This window comes from Bufo bufo, chromosome 2 (genome assembly GCF_905171765.1).
Source record: "Bufo bufo chromosome 2, aBufBuf1.1, whole genome shotgun sequence".
Taxonomy (NCBI): Eukaryota; Metazoa; Chordata; class Amphibia; order Anura; family Bufonidae; genus Bufo; species Bufo bufo.
In genome coordinates this window covers 796,531,940-796,539,588 of record NC_053390.1, presented here as the reverse complement: position 1 = coordinate 796,539,588, position 7,649 = coordinate 796,531,940, and the positions used below count along the sequence as shown (strand labels likewise).

At 40.5% G+C, this 7,649-nt stretch overlaps 1 pseudogene; it reads left to right on the top strand.

Moving 5' to 3' along the window:
- Positions 1-1,102: 1,102 nt before the first annotated feature.
- LOC120991071 lies at positions 1,103-7,104 on the top strand (annotated as a pseudogene).
- The last annotated feature ends 545 nt before the right edge of the window (positions 7,105-7,649 follow it).

Below are 7,649 nucleotides of genomic sequence, written 5' to 3'. Positions count from 1 at the left end.
GTGGGACCCACACCTATAAGAAAATGGGGTATATCCTAGCGATATGCCCCCATTATTCATGGTGAGACAACCCCTGGGTTTGGCCCATCTGTGACATTGATGGCTGTGATGGCATATTGCTAAGTTATGCCTTTAATGTCATGTGCAGATCCTACCTCTGATGCCTGCTCCTATCTAGAGGACAGGGTCACCAAAGTGAAGGAGAGCACATCGGGCACACACGGCGTGCTCTACATTTATCACTCTGGGAGGACCAAACACAGCTGAGTGAGTGCATTCGGGTATTTTTGAAAACTCCCAAAACAAGCCTGGCGAGCTCTCCATACACAGATATGGAACAGCCGGAAATAGCAGAGCTGGCGATTAGCTATTTTCAGAACTCCCATAGCAGTGAAAGGATGCTGACCACACATGCACAGCTGTTCTCCCTTCAATTTGAGGATTCCATTCTGGATTTAGGAGCGGGTCCGAGGCACAGGACCTGCACCTATCTGAGATTGATGACGTATTCTAGTGATATGCCATTAATATCCCAGATGAGCAATTTGATTCTACCAATTCAGAATATGTACAAACCCAAATATCTTGTGATTTGTTTCAGGTGACTCACAGAGATAGACCAACACATAGCACTTTTCTGAATGAGACACACAAGCCAGTTCTTCTTCCAAAACGACAAGAGTACTGAATATCCCTATATCTCACTTCCGCTATTTCCATCAGCCATATACTGGGCCATATTATGTTGTGGGTCAAAAACACAGAGCAGGTGCAAACCTTTCCATTATCTCCTTATCTCTGAGTAGGCTTCACTATTGGTTTTGGCTCACAATAACTAAAGTGTGAACTTAGCCTTAAATATGCAAGCCAGTTTTCCTTCCAAAAGGACAAGAGAACTGTGTGGCTCAAGAGATTTATCAGATTAGCCAAGTGACCTTGGGGGTGCTCTTTCTTATAAGGGAGACCACCTGTAAAAGTAGTATTATAGTCCAGCCAATGCTGCATTTCTGAGGGAACCCACTGTAATAAATGTGCAGAGGGTGTACCACATGTACCAGGTGCGGATAAGCAGTCTTCACAGTGTTCTATGGGTAGTGAGCACATGTGCAATGTTGATAAAGATGTTGTAATGTACAACGCAAATAAAATGGACCCTGAGCGGGTTCAGGACATGAACCTTATTAAGTGGGGAGAAGTCAGTATAGTGTCTAAGAACTATACCCAGGCAGTGGAAGACTTCCTGGCCGGTCTGCCCATCCTGAAGAAGCATGCAGAAGAACGTGACCATGCTGACGCAGAGGCTTGTGCAAGTGAGACCAAAGCGCTCTCCTTGGGACGCTCTCTGGAAGAGGCCCTTAAAGTAAAGACTGCGTTAGAAAGGCTTAGCAAACAGCTGCAAACTGAAATGGAAGCAGAGCTTTAAGATAAAAGAAGCAACATTCATTGGCTGTAGCAGCTAGAAAGAAGCTCAAGATGGATCTAAAAGACAAATTAACTCTGCAAACCAAAAATAGAGAAGAAGCCATCAAACAACTGTGTAAGTTGCAGGCGCAAATGAAGGATTGACAGAGAGTTGAAAGTCACTAGAGAGTCCAGGGATGATATTTTAAGTCAGTCTAAAGAAAATAAAAATAAACTTAACCCCTTAAGGACTCAGCCCTATTTCACCTAAGGACTTGGCCAGTTTTTGCAAATCTGACCAGTGTCACTTTAAGTGCTGATAACTTTAAAACGCTTTGACTTATCCAGGCCATTCTGAGATTGTTTTTTCATCACATATTGTACTTCATGACACTTTTAAAATGAAGTAAAAAAAAATCATTTTTATTTAGAAAAAAATACCAAATTTACCAGAAATTTGTAAAAAATTGCAAATTTCCAAGTTTCAATTTCTCTACTTCTATAATACATAGTAATACCTCCAAAAATAGTTATTACTTTACATTCCCCATATGTCTACTTCATGTTTGGATCATTTTGGGAATGATATTTTATTTTTTGGGGATGTTACAAGGCTTAGAAGTTTAGAAGCAAATCTTTCTGAAATTTTCAAAAACCCAATTTTTAGGGACCAGTTCAGGTCTGAAGTCACTTTGCGAGGCTTACATAATAGAAACCACTCAAAAATGACCCCATTCTATAAACTACACCCCTCAAGGTATTCAAAATTGAATTTACAAACTTTGTTAACCCTTTAGGTGTTCCACAAGAATTAATGGGAAATAGAGATACAATTTCAAAATTTCACTTTTTTGGCAGATTTTCCATTTTAATATTTTTTTTTACGGTTAAAAAGCAAGGGTTAACAGCCAAACCAAACTAAATATTTATGGCCCTGATTCTGTAGTTTGCAGAAACACCCCATATGTGGTCGTAAACCGCTGTACGAGCACACGGCAGGGCGCAGAAGGAAAGGAATGCCATACGGTTTTTGGAAGGCAGGTTTTGCTGGACTGTTTTTTTTGACACCATGTCCCATTTGAAGCCCCCCTGATGCAACCCTAGAGTAGAAACTCCATAAAATTGACCCCATCTAAGAAACTACACCCCTTAAGGTATTCAAAACAGATTTTACAAATGCAGTTAACCCTTTAGGTGTTCCACAAGAGTTATTGGCAAATGGAGATGAAATTTCAGAATTTCAATTTTTTGGGAAAATTTTCCATTTTAATCCATTTTCCCCAGTAACAAAGCAAGGGTTAACAGCCAAACAGAACTCAATATTTATGGCCCTGATTCTGTAGTTTATAGAAACACCCCATATGTGGTCGTAAACAGCTGTACGGGCACACGGCAGGGTGCAGAAGGAAAGGAATGCCATACGGTTTTTGGAAGGCAGATTTTGCTGGACTGGTTTTTTTGACACCATGTCCCATTTGAAGCCCCCCTGATGCACCCCTAGAGTAGAAACTCCAAAAAAGTGGCCCTATTTTAGAAACTACGGGATAGGGTGGCAGTATTGTTGGTACTAGTTTAGGGTACATATGATTTTTGGTTGCTCAATATTACACTTTTTGTGAGGCAAGATAACAAGAAATATCTGTTTTGGCACAGTTTTTATTTTTTGTTATTTACAACATTCATCTGACGGGTTAGGTCATGTGACATTTTTATAGAGCCGGTCGATACGGACGCGGCAATATCTAATATGTATACTTTTTTTTTTACTTATGTAAGTTTTACACAATGATTTCATTTTTGAAGCAAAAAAAAAAACATGTTTTAGTGTTTCCATAGTCTGAGAGCCATAATTTTTTCAGTTTTTGGGCAATTACCTTGGGTAGGGTATGATTTTTGCGGGATGAGATGACGGTTTTATTGGCACTATTTTGGGGTGCGTGTGACTTTTTGATCGCTTGCTATTACACTTTTTGTGATGTAAGGTGACAAATAATGGTTTATTTAGCACAGTTTTTATTTTAAATTTTTTACGGTGTTCATCTGAGGGGTTAGGTCATGTGATACTTTTATAGAGCCGGTCGATACGGACGTGGCAATACCTAATATGTATATTTTTTATTTATTTATGTAAGTTTTACACAATGATTTCATTTTTGAAGCAAAAAAAATCATGTTTTAGTGTTTCCATAGTCTGAGAGACATAATTTTTTCAGCTTTTCGGCGATTACCTTAGGCAGGGTATTATTTTTGCGGGATGAGATGACGGTTTTATTGGCACTATTTTGTGGTGCGTGTGACTTTTTGATCGCTTGCTATCACACTTTTTATGATGTAAGATGACAAAAAATGGTTTATTTAGCACAGTTTTTATTTAATTTTTTTTTACGGTGTTCATCTGAGGGGTTAGGTCATGTGATATTTTTATAGAGCCGGACGATATTGACGCAGCGATACCTAATATGTATACTTTTTTTATTTATGTAAGTTTTACACAATAATATAATTTTTTAAACAAAAAAAAATCATGTTTTAGTGTCTCCATATTCGGAGAGCCATAGTTTTTTCAGTTTTTTGGCGATTATCTTAGGTAGGGTCTCATTTTTTGCGGGATGAGATGACGGTTTGATTGGCACTATTTTGGGGTGCATATGACTTTTTTTTTCGCTTGCTATTACACTTTTTGTGATGTAAGGTGACAAAAAATTGTTCATTTAGCACAGTTTTATTTTTTTATTTTTACGGTGTTCCTCTGAGGGGTTAGGTCATGTGATATGTTTATAGAGCCGGTCGATATGGACGCGGCGATACCTAATATGTATACTTTTTTTTCCCTCAATTTTTTACCAATTTTTTTACGGTTACAAAGCAAGGGTTAACAGCCAAACCAAACTCAATATTTATGGCCCTGATTCTGTAGTTTACAGAAACACCCTATATGTGGTCCTAAACCACTGTACGGGCACACGGCAGGGCGCAGAAGGAAAGGAATGCCATACGGTTTTTGGAAGGCAGGTTTTGCTGGACTGTTTTTTTTTACACCATGTCCCATTTGAAGCCCCCCTGATGCAACCCTAGAGTAGAAACTCCATAAAAGTGACCCCATATAAAAGACTACATCCCTCAAGGTATTCAAGACAGATTTTACAAACGTAGTTAACCCTTTTGGTGTTCCACAAGAGTTATTGGCAAATGGAGATGAAATTTCAGAATTTCAATTTTTGGGGAAAACTTTCCATTTTAATCCATTTTTCCCAGTAACAAAGCAAGGGTTAGCAGCTAAACAAAACTCAATATTTATGGCCCTGATTCTGTAGTTTACAGAAACACCCCATATGTGGTCGTAAACAGCTGTACGGGCACACGGCAGGGCGCAGAAGGAAAGGAATGCCATACGGTTTTTGGAAGGCAGATTTTGCTGGACTGGTTTTTTGGACACCATGTCCCATTTGAAGCCCCCCTGATGCACCCCTAGAGTAGAAACTCCAAAAAAGTGGCCCCATTTTAGAAACTACGGGATACGGTGGCAGTATTGTTGGTACTAGTTTAGGGTACATATGATTTTTGGTTGCTCTATATTACACTTTTTGTGAGGCAAGATAACAAGAAATAGCTGTTTTGGCACAGTTTTTATTTTTTGTTATTTACAACATTCATCTGAGGGGTTAGGTCATGTGATATTTTTATAGAGCTGGTCGATACGGACGCGGCGATACCTAATATGTATACTTTTTTTTACTTATATAAGTTTTACACAATGATTTGAGATGAGATGATGGTTTTATTGGCACTATTTTGGGGTGCGTGTGACTTTTTGATCGCTTGCTATTACACTTTTTGTGATGTAAGGTGACAAATAATGGTTTATTTAGCACAGTTTTTATTTTACATTTTTTACGGTGTTCATCTGAGAGGTTAGGTCATGTGATACTTTTATAGAGCCGGTCGATACGGACGCGGCGATACCTAATATGTATATTTTTTATTTATTTATGTAAGTTTTACACAATGATTTCATTTTTGAAGCAAAAAAAATCATGTTTTAGTGTTTCCATAGTCTGAGAGCCATAATTTTTTCAGTTTTTGGGTGATTACCTTGGGTAGGGTATGATTTTTGCGGGATGAGATGCCGGTTTTATTGGCACTATTTTGGGGTGCGTGTGACTTTTTGATCGCTTGCTATTACACTTTTTGTGATGTAAGGTGACAAAAAATGGTTTATTTAGCACAGTTTTTATTTTTTATTTTTTACGGTGTTCCTCTGAGGGGTTAGGTCATGTGATATATTTATAGAGCCGGTCGATACGGACACGGCGATACCTAATATGTATACTTTTTCTTTTCCCTCTATTTTTTACCAAATTTTTTAACTTTATTTGGGGAAAATGCTGTTTTTGTTTATTTTTACTTGAAACTTTAATTTTTTGGGAGGGAAAACTTTATTTTTTTAACTTTTTTTTTCACTTTATTTTTTGTCCCACTTTGGGACTTGAACTTTAGGGGGTATATTCCTTTACAATGCATTCCAATACTTCTGTATTGGAATGCATTGGCTGTATGAGTAATACTGTGAGTATTACTCATACAGCTTCCTGCCTGTGAGATCCAGGGGGCTTGATCTCACAGGCTCATCACCGGAAGGCAGCACGATGCCTTCCTTAGACATCGCGCTGCCTTCCATGCCATCGGGCTCCCCCCACAGCCTCATGGGGACCCGATGGCACTGCCGACATCCGCCGCAACCGCAGGTAAAAGCCGCAAACCGCAGGTCTGAATTGACCTGTGGTTTGCGGCGATCGCCGAGACGTGGGGGTCACATGACCCCCATGACATTGTGATCCTGTTTGAATTGCGCAGGCGCAGGATCGGGACTGGGGAGAGTTCTAGCCGCCGCCCAGCAAAGTGAATATTGATGAGCTAGGCGGGGCTTCAAACGGCAGTTGGGAAGGCTGGCTGGGCGCATTTTCACATGAAACGCCGCCCCTTGGGCAGATTGCTGACAGGAGAAGCAGGTTATAAAACTTTATATTTCGCTCTTTATAAGGTGGACAGGGGGGATACTTATATGCTTTTAAAAGACTGTATAAGACCTGTAATGTGATATATCTAACTATATATGCTATTTTGGCCTGTCAGTGTCCCTTTAAGGAGTTGGGAAATAGGGTCTACCAGTATGCCCTAAGTCCTTAAGGGGTTAAAAGTCTGGATGTGGAGATGGTTCATATGCAGGAGGAGCTTGCTACGGCAGAGCGGGCCAAAAGGCAAGCCCAACAGGGTTATACTGAACTGGCGAATGACAGACTGAGAAAGGCTACTCTCCAGAATGACCAGATGTATGCTGATCTGAAGGCCGAACGTGGTAATGCTCAGAAGAATAAGAATGCCCATCAGTAATTAGAGCGACAAAACAAGGAGTTAAAAACAAAATTGCAAGAATTGGAAGACTCTATGGAAACCAAATCCAAAGCATCTATCACGGCCTTGGAAGCAAGTATCGCACAACTGGAGGAACAGCTTGATACTAAAACAAAAGAAAGACAGGCTGCAAATAAACAAGTCCTTTGCTCAGAGAAAAAGCTGAAGGATGTGCTAATGCAACTGGAAAATGAAAGGCACAGTGCTGAACAGTATAAAGGCCAGGCAGAGAAAAATAATGTTCATATGGAACAGTTGAAGCACCAGGTAGAAGAGGCCACAAAGTCCTAGCTAGGACCTGTTGAGAATGGGTCTGAAGATGGTGGCCCTGTGGTGCCGGCCGAGAAAGAGAAGATGGAAATAGTTTCTGCTGAACAAGTTGAAAGGGCTGATGCGCAGGTCAGGAGACTAATGGCAGTGAGTAACTGGGACCTGGTCATGAAATACATCCCCTCCGCCATCAGTGCCTACCAGGAAGTCAGCAGCCTTCTGGTGGTGAAGTACAGTGAGGTGGATGACCAATATGCAGATGCTGTCTACTACTGTGGGATGGCTCTCCTGGAGCTTGCACGAAGGTAGAACAATGTCCTGAGTGACCCTCTGGAAGGAATGCCAGAAGAGGAAGATAAAGAGTCTGATAAGGACCCCAATATCCCCAGTGCCTCCAACCTCAATGAGAAAGGAAAGCCATGCCATGTCTGAGAAGGATGAGATGAGAAGGCTATCAAAGAGAATGGAGACTCCAAAGAGACAAAGGCTGAAGAAGCTAAGGCCGATGAGTTGGAGTGGGAGGAATCCTCAGATGCTGTAGAGCCAAAAGAAGAGACTGAAGGAGA